This window comes from Tachysurus vachellii, chromosome 5 (assembly GCF_030014155.1).
Source record: "Tachysurus vachellii isolate PV-2020 chromosome 5, HZAU_Pvac_v1, whole genome shotgun sequence".
Lineage (NCBI taxonomy): Eukaryota > Metazoa > Chordata > Actinopteri > Siluriformes > Bagridae > Tachysurus > Tachysurus vachellii.
Window position 1 is genome coordinate 29076671 of NC_083464.1, and position 15160 is coordinate 29091830.

Below are 15160 nucleotides of genomic sequence, written 5' to 3' on the forward strand. Positions count from 1 at the left end.
ACTTCACTATTCCTTCCGCTTTACTATACAGTACACTTCATTATTCTGTATGCTTCACTTTTCCATACACTATATTATTCTGTACGCTTCACTATTCCGTATGCTTTATTATTCCATACACTATACTATTCTGTACGGCTCACTATTCTGTATGCTTTACTATTTCATACACTAAACTATTCCTTGTGCTTCACTATTCCATATGCTTCATTATTCCATATGCTTCACCATTCCGTACGCCTCACTATATTGTGCGCTTCACTATTCTGTATGATTCACTATTCAGTCTGCTTTACTATTCTGTGCATTTAATTTTTCTGTATGCTTCATTATTCCTTATGCCTCACTATTCCATACACTATATTATTCTGTACACTTCACTATTTGCTATGCTTCATTATTCCATATACTTCACTATTCCGTATGCTTCACTATTCTATACACTATACTATTCTATGTGCTTCATTATTCCCTACGCTTCACTATTCTGTATGCTTCACTATTACTTACACTATACTATTCTGTATGCTTCACTGTTCCTTAGGCTTCACTATTCTGTATGCTTCATTATACCGTATGCTTCATTATTCCATACACTATACTGTACGATTCTTTACGCTTCATTATTCCCTATGCTTCACTTTTCTGCACGCTTCACTATTCCATATGCTTCATTATTCCATACACTATACTATTCTGTATGCTTCACTATTTTATACGCTTCATTATTTCGTATTATTTTCGTATTTCGAGTGCACGTCACTATTTGAAATGACTCACTTTTAGAAATGCTTCACTATTCGGGATGCTTCAGTATTCCTTATGCTGTATGCTTCACTAAATGATACGCTTCATTTCTACATATGCTTCACTAAAATAAAAAAAACAACAAAAAGATACTTTCCACACTATCGTCGTGCGACACAGAAGCGTCCTCTGTGTTTTATCATAATCAATGCTGAAAGTGTTGATTTCTTATTTTTTCGCCTACGCAGCCAAACTCTGTAATCTGATCTTTATTCACTTCGGTTTGTTTATTATTGTCATCCCACTGAGAGGCTGGAGTCTGACTTTGACTGCATAATGAGAGAAAACTTCATTTTATATGCGTGGAGGTCCACGACACACACACATGCACACACACGCACACACACACACACACACACACACACACACACACACACACACACACACAATAATGTGTTATTAGATTTAATATAGACGCGGATGCAGTAAAGAAATGTATTAACAAGCTTTACTTTATCCTTCAAGGCTTAGGTTTAATTACGTTTGGATGTGATTCAGGACTCGTAATGAGGTTTTATTAAAGTTAGTTTGCAGGAATTTTTTTAATGACATTATTTTTATAAAATGACTTAGAAATAACAATCCTGCTAACTTTTTTATTAACACTTCAAAATGGCACACGGTTGTAAGGTTTGCTGATAAATATTTCCCTTTGTCTTATCGCTCTACACTTCGTACGGACGCATCGACCTGCACTATCATCGCGCCAGATGTGCGTAACAGCTGGGAGCCAGATGCAGACTCATACATGCACAAAATGGCATTTTTATGTAAATTTGGTGACAATTTGACAAATGAGCTGATGGCATATACACACGGGAGAACCTAGACTGAAAAATAATCATAAAAAAAACAAGGACATGTGATGTGGACTACCTGCGCAATGGAGCGTCATGCAGCATCACGGCGTTCCGAACATCTCCTCCACCCTGAAGGAAAGAAACAAACGATGAAAAGTGAAGTTTACAAGCCGGCTTTATGGAAAGCTTTTCCTTACACAGCTGGGGCGTAATGACAATGACTGAAATGACAATGCACCTGTCATTTTGTTATTCCGTACACTTTATTGTGTAATTTATTACATACACCATGATATTTTGTACATGTTTCTCTTTCACACACTTCTGTATTCTGTGTACTTTGTGATTACACTCACTCACTCATTTTCTACTGCTTATCCGAACTACCTCGGGTCACGGGGAGCCTGTGCTAGGGGAGCCCCCTATCTCAGGCGTCATTGGGCATCAAGGCAGGATACACCCTGGACGGAGTGCCAACCCATCACAGGGCACACACACACACTCTCATTCACTCATGCAATCACACACTACGGACAATTTTCCAGAGAATTTTCCAGAGAACCCCCAACCCTGGAGGTGTGAGGCGAACGTGCTAACCACTAAGCCACCGTGCCCCCCACTTTGTGATTATATAAACTTTATTATGGAATTTGTGCCTAAAAAGTCGAATCAAACTAAATTCTCTTTTATTTTCACTTTGATATTCTTTCCACCTCAGTATTCCAGACACCTTGAAAATATATTATAATTGTATATTTCGTATAAGCGTATTTTGTACACTTCAGTATTCCGTACACTGTGTTTCTTACTGTTTTGTTTTCTGAACGCTTTTGTATCTTGTTGTACACACTGACATTTTGACATTTTGATATTTTGGTATTCCGTAGTCTTTAGTTTCGTTTTTTATGAACGCATTAGAATTTTCTTCATATTTCTTACTCTTCAGTATTCTGTGCACTTTATTTAGCCTATTCTGATATTTTGTACACTTTGTTATTCCGTAATCTTTATTTTTTTTTTTTTATACACAACACTGCAGAATTTTTGGTATTGCGTATACATGAGTATTCCGTATACTTCATGTTTCTTACAGTTTGTTTATTTCCTACACGTTATAAGTAATAGACTACATTCTGTTCACTTTAGTATCCTGGCTACTGTATGTTGGTATTTTGTGTACAGTTTAGATTTACTTTAATTTGTACAAATGGAAGTCTGTATGCTTTACTACACTTTAGTATTCCGTAGTCTTCAGTGTTTTTTCTATTTGGAACACTGTGGAAGTTTATAAAAACGATTTTGTAAAATCTGGTATTCTATAATATATGGTTCAACATTCCCTGAATGTACACATCATTATTTTATTTCATATTCAGAATACTTTGGAATTTTGTACACATTCGTACAACATTATTTCTTGCACTTTGTTTTTCCCCAGACGTCTGTATTCCGTATGCTTTTGTATTTTGTTATGTTGGACAACATCACTTTTATTTTCTACATTTTAGTTTGTCGTACTTTTGCGTTCTGAACAGTTTGGAATTTTGTATACTAGAATTCTTAACACTGTTGTCTTACTGTACACACTGCTATTCTGTTATTCTCACTCAGTGCAGCCTGGTGTGTGTGTGTGTGTGCAAGTGTGTGTGTGAGACCCCACAAATTCATGCTTCTGATTAAACCCTGGCACGGAACCCTATGAGAACTCGTCCCAAATGTAGAATACACACTAGTGAGCCTCCTTTGTTGTGGCTGCTGAACTTCTCCTCTGGTAAACATCACAAAGGTGGTTCCTCCACCGCAGAGCGATTTGCCCCACAGTTAAAGCTGAAGTTATGGCACGTTGTTGATGCCTGAAGGACGGCTGGAGAGAATCACAGAAATTCCAAACGTTTGATGACATCATCGGCAAAATGGTGGCATGTGTGTAGCTTTTCAAATTCCCTGACATTCTTGCTGCAGTATCAGGAAAGTTATGGATTTGTTGAATTGTTAGAAGTCCAAATGATCAAACACGTGTGCTAGAAAGATCTTCAGGGTTCTCAGGTTGTTTCTCTGGAGAAAACCTTAAAAGCAGAGGCAAATAACCCTTAATTATACAAAGAGCCTTTTTATTTAGCTAGCTGAGAATTCTTAGGTGCAGGAGGTGCATCTCAGACAGAACGCTGGTCACTACATAGGCACCGTTTTTAGGTCTAAACAAATAACGCTCTGTTCATGTCATAGTATCACTAATCACCTAATTCTGATCAATTTTCTCAATTTCCAAATTCTACATTTTTCACATGTAAATATTGTTTTTTTTTGTATGTATTATAGCCAAGGTTGACAATAATAATAATAATAATAATAATAATAATAATAATAATAATAATAATCTTGACACCACATGTGCTGTAAATCATAAGTAAAATGATTTACTAATTATTACCATTATGTTTTATTATTTATTCATGATCAGATTATTAATATTAATAGTAGCAGTACTGCTGTTGTATTATTACTAGTAGTACTAATATTTAATTTAAATAATAACGCTCTGTTCATGTCATAGTATCACTAATCACCTAATTCTGCTCAATTTTCTCAATTTCCAAATTCTAAATTTTTCACCTGTAAATATTGTCTGTCTTGTAGCTAACAGTCATGTTTGTTCTTTTGTCTTGGTTAGCTAGCTAGCTGTGGAAGCTGCTAACATTCTCAGTCAGTCTGATAATCTAGTGAGAGGAACAAATGCGCTGATGATGATGATGATGATGATGATGATGACACTCCTTGATGGTCAAGTTTTACAGTTAAATCAGAGCAGACTTTTGCTATCTAATTAAGCTAAGAGTATATTTTGGTACAATAAAGTGTAATAAAGCACAATAAAGTGTCCTAATTTGCTCTGGGAACATAATTATGTTCACTAAGCCTCATTTGTAGCTAACTGTCTAATTTGTGGTAATATTTCTCCTTGTGTTAGCCGAAGTCACTCATCACATGATCTTGACGCTATAAGATTAGCGTCAATATATAGCCGAGAAAGTCACTCACTTGGCTAGCTAGCTAGTTATTTACTGAATTCTGAACAGTGACGTGTTTAAAGCTTCTCTTTATACTTCTAAATCAGGTGTTAATAAAATCTTTTTGAAACACAAATATAATTCAATAAAATCTTGAGCCACTAAAAAACTTGGGTTCTTTCTTTCTTTCTTTCTTTCTTTCTTTCTTTCTTTCTTTCTTTCTTTCTTTCTTACAGTAACAGTGCCTCATTCATCATGATCAACCAGGCCTGAACGGGACTTAGCAGGCAGTTGCAATGCATCATGGGAAAACTGTCGAACTCCTCAGAAAAGGACTAGAAATCCAGACCATGATGACCTTTGACCTTTGCCTTATTTTCAGTCGTGCCCTCAGCATGCTTTATTGTGCAGCAAGGAGCACTATGGAGGTTTTTCTTTTCTTCTCCTTCTGTTCCAAAAGAGCAGCCAAAAAAAAACTTGAGGAAACGCTCTGTGTGAAAAACCGAATGAAATAAATAAATAAGTAGAAGCTGAGCAGTGAAGGGGTTGAGGGTTTCGCTTAAGGGCCGTTCATGTTGATCTCTCAGTGTTCTGGTCATTCGAACAGAAACTTCGTTACTGACTTCATACAAAAAGATTCAGCTCAACATTTAAATCACAGTTTTTTTTTTACTTAAAACTTTGGTTTTGTTTTTATATTTTATAAATCAATTGGAATGTATATTAAAATTATTGGTTTTATTTTGTCACACCTTAATGTCCTCAAACACTTTTATTTCAACAATCCACATTTTTATGTCTCTCTGTATTGAATTTAAAAATTATTTAAAGGTTAAAATCAGTAATTTTTCATTATACCTACATGCAGTCTGAAATAATAATGTCAACTATACACGTCTCACTCATATTTTGGTATGAAATTAATGCGTCTGTTACATTCTGTATATGTAAATTTGATGTCATTTGGTTGGCATAGAACATGGACGGCGAAGTGGGTCCCAAATACAACAACAAGACTGTGGAAGACGATGTGGGTCAGAAGCACAGTGGAGGGAACCAGAGGTTTTATTACCTCAAATCAGATTCAATTAAGTCTAAAGTTTAAGAAGCTTCAAGTTTTAAGTATAGAACAGAAAAAACATGCATTTTTTAATTTTTTAATGAATCCTTTTTATTTACATTTTTTATATTGAAATTTGTTTATGTTAGTATTATTATCAAAGTTTATTCGATTTTTTTATTTTATAAACTTTAAAGGTTTGTTTGTTTGTTTATTTATTTATTTTACTATATGATCAGTTTGTACCCTAAATAGTAAACAAGATTTGTCTTTTCCAATTTTGTGTCGATTTATACTATATTTTATTGGATACATTTGGGAAGTAAACACATATTAACCGTGATAATGTTATTTTTAGTATTTTTTAATATTACATTTTTAGTGTCTGTGTTTATATTAGAGAGAATCTTTACACTGTTTTTTATTTGAAAGCTGATTCGTTTGTCTGTCTTATGGTGTTAGCAACAGCACCTTCTGTGGCCAAACATATGCACTGCATGGATAAATAATAATGTGAAATAATGAGAATAGTGTGAAAATCACAGAAATGAAAGGTGTTAGGTTTAGGGACAGCTGAGTGTGTTGCAGGTCTGGTGCTCTGTTGTGCATCAAAGCGAAACCACACACACCGTAATGTTTCTTTATAGACATGTTAATGGCGGAAACTTCCAGGAAAAAATGTTTTTTCACAGCTCTTGGGCTGCATTAAGCACATTTTTCTCCACCTGTTTTACTGACTCGTAAAGACGCGGCTGTGTAAATCTTTTTCCTTGAAAACATTAAATCTTTATTAACCTGTTAAAAAAGCGGCTACTTGCCCATAATAGTAAACAAACGCGTTATGATTTTGTTTGTGTGGAAATGGAAAGAAATGGCACATATGGGTTTGGATTTGGATTTGCTTGGAAGGAGATTTTGCCGCACAATCAGATCCGTGCAGATGACTGGCAGAAGTGCTGACTGTGTAACGGCCTCAGGGGAAAACTAGAACATAAAACGAAATGTTGTTAATATCACACTTATTACACCCAGCTAGTGAAGTGCTTTACATAGCAATTAAAACATTACAAAGAGAACAGAAGCTGATAACTGTGTGTATGTGTGTCTGAGTGTGTGTGTGTGTAAGAGAGAGATTATAATTTGTGTAAGTTTATATGGATGGACAGATGTGTTTTTACTTAGAACCCAACCAATTGTGATTAAATTAAAAAAAAAATTAAAATGATTTATTTTTAATAACAATATTTTTATTTAGAAATGTAATATATGCAGGATATTTAGAATATCATTAATATTAAGGTTTTTTTTGTATGTATTATAGCCAAGGATGACAATAATAATAATAATAATAATAATAATAATAATAATAATAATGATAATAATAATCTTGACACCACACGTGCTTTGTTTATAAAATATATAAGTATAAAATGATTTATTAATTATTACCATTATATTTTATTATTTATTCATGATCAGATTATTAATATTAATAGTAGCAGTACTGCTGTTGTATTATTACTAGTAGTACTAATATTTAATTTATTATTAATTTGTTGACATGAGGAAATGTAACTGTAAAAAAAAAGTGAAATTCAATAAAAAATTTTAAAACCAAAAAGAAAAAAGTCTACTAAATACCTAATAATAATAATTTTGTTGACACCAAAGTTAAATTCATATTTAAAATTTTCAAAAAAAAAAAAAAAAAAGTTTTGTAAGATATGGTTCAGACTGGTGAAGTGTGCAGCATCGGTTGTTTTTGGTAGTGTTACATGTGGCGTAAAGGAAACCCTGCCCAAAAACCAAATAAAAGCCGGTGAAAGCCATGAATCTGATTTTCCTCGCAGATTATAAAGTGAACACAGAGGCCGAGTGTACAGGCTTCTCGTACCTCCCGAAATTCATCACACCACATCTGGCAAAATATACACTTGTGTGTTTAAGCCTTGCCTCTTCACGCTCGGGGAGTTTAACAGGAACTGGCTTGCTAGCTCTGAACCATCAAGGCGTGTGTGATGTGTTTAAGAGTGTACATAATATTTACATTAGCATATGGGTAAGCGATTGATGTTTCTCCACCCATGACTTGGATTTCATCAAAAACTTTAAAATAGTACGTTATATGCAGGAGGCAGAGTGAGGACAGCACTGTCTTGTCTGAATGGACTGCTGTACGAGATTTAGCTAGCTGGCATGACACCGGCTAAATCTGCATTAGTGAATAATACAAACGTGTCATGAACTTTAATATTTTACCTCAGATATGGTAGCAATCGTACACAGTATCTACGCTTAGCTTCAAATGCTAATATCCATTGTCTATGCTGTATTGAAAAACATCAAGTTTGCTTGGCTACCAGCTAACGTAACATCGCACGTTAACGCAACATTTAATTCAGTTAAATTTGTACGAAAAGACTTTATACGACTGAGATTACACTTAGCATCAACGGCTAACATCCATCTTCTCTGCCTTGTTGAAAAACATCAACGTTGTGTCACAAAGTGACTTTTATTAATCTGTCAAAGTCACACCGGCAAAGATACAGAACCATGTGGAGCTTCATCTTTTATCTCAGACGTCGTTAAATTGCTAAGAATAAACGTTCGACTTAAATGATGCTGTTATTACACTTAGCATTGACTGTAAGCCAAGCTACCATGGGTGTCGCCATTTTGAGTTTAGCCTTATGTGTGTGGGATGGTGTGTGTGTGTGTGTGTGTATGTGTGTGTGTGTGTGTGTGTGTGTGGGTTTGGGGGGGTGGCAGAGTGCAGGCTGGCAGAACTCTGTGAACTTCCTCATAAATAAATGATCACAGCCTGCCATCTGGCGCAGTTCAGGCATTGTGTAAGCTGTGTGTGTGTGTGTATGTGTGTGTAGGAGTCATCCAGGTTCATCTTAAGCCTATGGCGTTCAGAAAAATAGATTTCTTTCTTTCTTTCTTTCTTTCTTTCTTTCTTTCTTTCTTTCTTTCTTTCTTTCATTTCATTTACTGTATAATTAAAATGTACACATTAATGCTGCAGTTAGTGTGAGCTGTACAGTGTTCTAATTATTGTAGTTGTGTGTGTGTGTGTGTGTGTGTGTTTTCACTGAACAAGGACAAACCCAGGGAAAGTGAGCCATGAGCCGTCACACCTTGTGACCCAGGAAGGAAATTCAGGAGCAAATTAGTGGCAGATGGATGACATGACCTGGAGACCAGAGCACGAGATGAGTGCCCAGACTGCGCGACTCCCCCTGTGACCCCCCGTAACCCCTCTGACCACTCTGTACACGTCTCCCACTCTGTACAGCGTGCAGACAGCCGAGCCGCCGGACTCTTCCCACTGGCGTTCGTTAAGACGACAGCTTTTACAAAGCTGAAGCTTCGGGTCGAGAGTCCGACTGCCTCCTCTCGAGGGGAAAAGAGACTGTCTCGACCGCACAGAGGGGAAAAGAGACGCTCTGAGGGGCAGAAGGATGTGTTTACACCTGCTGGAGGAAGGAGAGAGTGAGGAAGAGCTCAAGGAAGGGGGAGGAGGAGGAGGAGGAGGAGAAGGAGGAGGTAAAAGACAGGAACACTCTACAGATCACTGAGCTGATTTATTAGCAAACATCATCTTTCTTTCTTTCCTTTTCCTTTTTTTCTTTTTTCTTTCTTCTCTTTACTGTTTACACATTTTTGCTGTTTTTTTGTTAAACTCCTTCTTTTTGGTTCACTGTTTTTTTCTGTCTGTTTGGACCCTTTTTCAATTTGTATTCTATCATCTTACATTCATTCCTCATAAAAATGTTTTTTTTTTACCCCTTAGTATTGGTGTTGGTGATGATGATGATGATGATGGTGGTGGTGGTGATTGTGGTGATGGTGGTGTTGGTGTCTAAAGGTGGTGGCAGTGGTGGTGGTGGTGATGGTGTTGGTTCCGATGGTGGTGTTGATGATCGTGATGGTGGTAATGATGGTGTTGGTAGTGTTGTTGGTGCTGACGATGGTGTTGGTGGTGATTGTGTTGGTAGTAGCGGTGATGGTGCTGCTGATGATGGTATTGGTAGTGGTGGTGGTGTTGATGATCATGATGGTGGTGGTGGTGTTGATGATCATGATGGTGGTGATGGTGGTGGTGGTGTTGATGATCATGATGGTGGTGATGATCATGATGGTGGTGGTGGTGGTGGTGGTGGTGTTGAGCATGATGGTGTTGATGATCATGATGGTGGTGATGGTATTGGTGGTGGTGGTGTTGATATATCATGATGGTGGTGGTGATGGTGGTGATGATGATCATGATGGTGGTGATGGTATTGGTGGTGGTGGTGTTGATGATCATGATGGTGTTGATGATCATGATGGTGGTGATGGTATTGGTGGTGATGGTGTTGATGATCATGGTGGTGTTGATGATCATGATGGTGGTGATGGTATTGGTGGTGGTGGTGGTGTTGATGATCATGATGGTGTTGATGATCATGATGGTGGTGATGGTATTGGTGGTGATGGTGTTGATCATCATGATGGTGTTGATGATCATGATGGTGGTGATGGTATTGGTGGTGATGGTGTTGATGATCATGATGGTGTTGATGATCATGATGGTGGTGATGGTATTGGTGGTGATGGTGGTGTTGATTATCATGATGGTGGTGATGGTATTGGTGGTGGTGGTGGTGTTGATGATCATGATGGTGTTGATGATCATGATGGTGGTGATGATCATGATGGTGGTGATGGTATTGGTGGTGGTGGTGGTGTTGATTATCATGATGGTGTTGATGATCATGATGGTGGTGATGATCATGATGGTGGTGATGGTATTGGTGGTAGTGGTGGTGGTGGTGTTTATGATCATGATGGTGTTGATGATCATGATGGTGTTGATTATGATGGTGTTGATCATGATGGTGGTGATGGTATTGGTGGTAGTGGTGGTGGTGGTGTTTATGATCATGATGGTGTTGATGATCATGATGGTGTTGATTATGATGGTGTTGATCATGATGGTGGTGATGGTATTGGTGGTGGTGGTGGTGTTTATGATCATGATGGTGTTGATGATCATGATGGTGGTGGTGATGGTGGTGGTGGTGTGTCATTAATAATTCTCAGCGTTGTCAGTCTGTTTCAGTCTGTATGTTGTGTGTTTCTGTATAAACCTGTAGAACACTGACACTGACTCTGTCTCATCTCATAAACTCCTCAACATTTGTGTTGACCTTTCTGCTCTGAACATCTTATCATCATCATCATCATCTTCATCATCTTCGACATCATCATCAGCAGCAGAGAAAATAAAATATTATATAAAGTTGTGTTTGTTCTGACTGAAGATCAGACAGCTAAATCCTTCTGTTACGCTTATGCTAATTTACTTCATTTATATTCATTTCTTCTGCTTCTCATTAAATCCTGTATTTATCAGCCAGACAACATGCCAGTCACAATACACACAAAACACACTACACACACACTACAGACACTACAGACACAATACACACTACACACACTACAGACACTACAGACACAATACACACTACCTGTACACATTGTTTAATTTCTTGTTTTGTAGTTAAAATGAGAGACAAAATGAAGCCGATATGGTAATGACTGTGTGTGTGTGTGTGTGTGTGTGTGTGTATGTGTGTCTCCAGACAGACATGCTCAGTGTCACACTCAGCGTTTGTTGAGTCTGGCCTGGTTGCCATGGTAACTTGGCAGCGCTAATCCCAGGCTCTTGCCTGCTGCTATTTCCATTTTTTAGCTGCTTCACGTTTTCTTTTCATTTATTTTGATTTAATTCACTTTTTTAAGTTGGGATCAAAATACATAATGCTGTTGAATTTTTTATTAGGAAACGCAAACTTCAATGTTAAAATGAACGAATTACTAAATGTTCTTTTCCTGAGTCTGAGTGAAAAAAGAAATAGAAAGTGAAAAAAATTTTCGAGTGAAAAAAAAGTAAATAAAGAGATTCAATTATAAATACATAATTTATGTATTTTTTTTTATGTATTACATAATTTCAAGTATAAATACATCCCTACATTTTGGTGTTTGTGTGTGTGCATGTGTTTCTGTGCGCATGTGTATGTGTGTGTTGTGTGTGTGTTTCTATGTACAGTATATGTACATGCGCTTGTGATTGTTTGTGGTGTGCATGTTTGTGTGTGTGTGTGTTTGTATGTATGTGTTTTGTGTGCGTGTGTGTTTGTGTGTGCGTTCTTGTGTGTGTGTTTGTGTGTGCTGTGTGTGTTTGTGTGCACGTGTGTGTTTGTGTGCGTTTGTGTGTGAGCATCTGTGTATGTGTGTTTGTTTGTGTGCATGTTCGTGTATGTGTGTGTGTGTGGGGGTTTGTGTGCTGCGTGTGTGCGCGCGTGTGTGTGTTTGTGTGTGAGCATGTGTGTATGTGTGTTTGTCTGTGTGTATGTTCGTGTATGTGTGTGTTTGTGTGCTGCATGTGTATGCGCGTGTATGTGTGTGTGTTTGTGTGCGCGTGTGTGTTTGTGTGCGCATGTGTGTTTCTGTGTGAGCATCTGTGTATGTGTGTTTGTTTGTGTGCATGTTCGTGTATGTGTGTGTTTGTGTGCTGCGTGTGTGTGCGTGTACTGTATGTGTGTGTGGTCAGAAGGATGTGTTCTGTGCTTTGATAAGAACCGTAAATAAAAGCTTGACTCTGACTTTCCGTCTCTCCTCCTCACAGATAAAGCGTCTCCTGTCTCATCATTCCGAGTCGTACTGCTGCCATCCAGCTCACATGAGAGGAACAGCACATCCATCCATCCGGTCTGATCCCAGATCACCTTCTCCTCTCTCTCGCTCTCTTTTCGTCTCTCTCGTTCTCCCTCATGGAGAACTTCCTCGTTGTTCTCTCTGCTACACGGATGACACGGCTGATCCTCTCCAGACCAGTCCCAGAATCTGCACAGGCAAGAGGCTGAATCCGAGTGCGCTGCCGCATGAGCATCATTTTATTTTTACTTCATATCTCTCTCTCTCTCTCTCTCTCTCTCTCTCTCTTTCTCTCTCCTTTTTGGAGATCCGGAGAACTGGATATACTGGGAATACTGAGAAGTGCTTAGTTAAAAAAATAACGGGAAAAAGCCACTGCTTCTGCTTCCCCTCGGATCTGTGGATCATCAGGAATCCAGGGTGCTACGGAAAACAGGGAATTGCTACACTTTCGGTTCATATATCAGAGCTGGATTATTTTACGGATTTTACCAGATCATGCTGGGAATTTTCCAGAAGCCTCTGCAGGATCTATGTGCAGACGTTACCGTGCTTTTGTCGAGCTCTTTCTGGAAAAAGACATTTCTGTTTTGTGTGATGTGTGTTGATGAACTTTTCGGGAACTGCGGCTCTGACAGGAAGAGCTGCGAATCGCAGATCGCACATATAAATCAATGTAGCAAATGAAATTGTTTCCATAGCAACAGCAAGAAAAGAGTATGGTGTTCGTGTACCATGTGTGGAAGGAGACTTCAGTGTCAGCGCTTCGTTACAGTCCGAGGTGAAGCTGGAGCTTCAGGTTTTTAAGGGGCTTTGATGAAAATTATGGAATTTGTTCCTAGAACATTAAGTTAACTTGAAACGGATAAAAAGTATGACATCACTTACCAAATAAATCAATGGATTCCTTAGCAAATTTTCTTTGCTTGTGATTTGTGCAAGGAGTTTATCATCATGTTGATGATGATGATGATGATGATGATGACCATAAATATTTTGCTTCAAAATAAGTAACCCAGAGGTGGTGAAGCTTAACTAAGCCTTAGTAAATAGGGTTCTTCAAGAGTTCCCCAGAGGTTTTGAGAATGTTCTTAGCCTCCTAAATGGTCTCACTCTGAAACCCATTGTGTCTTATACCCCTTTTCCACCAAAAAGAACCGGGTGCTGGTTCAAAGTTGGTTCCACTGGCAAACCTTCTAAGAACCGGTTTGCCTTTCCATCGGTTAGAGAGCCATCACAGAGCCGAGTCTGACGTCACCATATACGTGTCACGTTACACAGCAACGTTAGCGCAGCAGCGGCAAACAAAACCACAACATCAACAATGGCGGATGTTGTTTTACTGTTAATGCTCATGACTTTGTGAACCTACATTGGCATCCAAACGCGGCGAATCCAACGTGTACGTGCAGCTCCATGTAATCTGTATAAACGGAGGTTGTTATCGAGAAAGTACATAACGTTATTTTATCATTAACACAGAAAAAAGTTAGCCTTAGCATGTAGCTACCTACTATCATGTGTGCTGATAATTGATCATATTGCAGTAAAGTAAAAGTGTATTAAACATTAGTATACTTAAGGTACATTACCAAATGCGCTAACAGTAGCTCCGCCCACAGCCCCGGACACAAGCGGTTCTTAAGTCTAGACCAGCAACGTTTTGGTGCTACTTAAGAACCACTTTTCCTGGTTCAGAGCTGGTGCTTTGGCTGTCGAAAAAGAAAGAACTGGTTCTAAATTAGGCTCCGAACCTGCACTCAAACTACCTCGGTGGAAAAGGGGCATAAAGTTCCCCAAAGTGTGACAACCAAAGAACCCGGAAGGGGTTCTGAAGACTTTGTTCTAGATAAACAATGAAGAGTGTAGAATCTTGGAAGGGCTCTTGATGGGGCTCAGAGCTTCCAAGTGGTAGCGTTTCTAATGGAGGAGACAGACATTTTTGTTGTAGGCTTCTACAAGGAAGTCTAAAGGGTTCCTTTGTTCTACAGGCCAATGATCTTATAAACATGGCTTCTTCATGGATCTGTTTGAAAGTGCTGTGGAAAGACTCTCTATCTTGGTAGAATCATTGATGAGGGCCACAGAGGGGTTCTTAGGCTCCTGAAAGGTTTTAACAGTTTGTTGTAGAGTTCTCTGTAGAATCTTGAAAAGAAACAACAAATGAACCTTTCAAGAAGTTCTCTGTGGAATCATTTTTATTATGAAAAGTCTCTTTGCCTTGTAGGGCTTTGCATAGAATCTAAGGGTTCTCAGAATTCTTAAAGATGTTGTTGTTGAAGGTTAAGGGTTCTTTGGATAATTTATGGTGTTTCTGGTTTCCTAAAGCAGTTCTAGTGGATTGAAACACACTCTGAAGGACTTCCACAGAGGAAAAAAACACGGATAATCCTTCAGGGTTCTAAAATGTCTAAGAGATTAGTTTTTAGAGCAGAAGAGTAGCATATACAATGACCAGCCTCCAGCTGCCTGTGTGTGTATGTGTGTGTGTGTTTGTGTGTGTGGGGTGGGGGGTGGAGAGGGGTTCTCGGTCTTGTCAGAACCCATCACACTTAGCTGTCTGGAGACATGAAGGTCCTCAGAAAGCGGTCATCAGGAATTCGGGGATTTAGAGACGGTTGCATCAGCTCAGCAGCTTTGCTAAAAATAATCATATTTGTTTGAAGAAGAAAAAAACAATACAAAGACAAGGAGATGAAAATAAGCCCCTGAGGAGATGCTATAGAGCTTTAGATCAGAATTTGAGAACCGCGGATGTTCAAGGAGACGCATTT

General features: G+C 38.3%; 1 long non-coding RNA gene across 6 annotated transcripts in view; it reads left to right on the forward strand.

The window, feature by feature from the left end:
• The window catches only part of LOC132846339 (uncharacterized), a 70234-nt gene extending 56521 nt beyond the window's left edge, over positions 1-13713 (forward strand). For 5 of the 6 annotated variants that reach the window (XR_009648499.1, XR_009648498.1, XR_009648496.1 and 2 more), the window contains 2 exons: positions 8782-9227; positions 12358-13713. This is a non-coding gene — a long non-coding RNA (uncharacterized LOC132846339). Of the gene's footprint in view, positions 1-4851; positions 5711-8781; positions 9228-12357 lie in introns of those variants that run through there. The other variant, XR_009648497.1, reaches the window with a different exon arrangement.
• The last annotated feature ends 1447 nt before the right edge of the window (positions 13714-15160 follow it).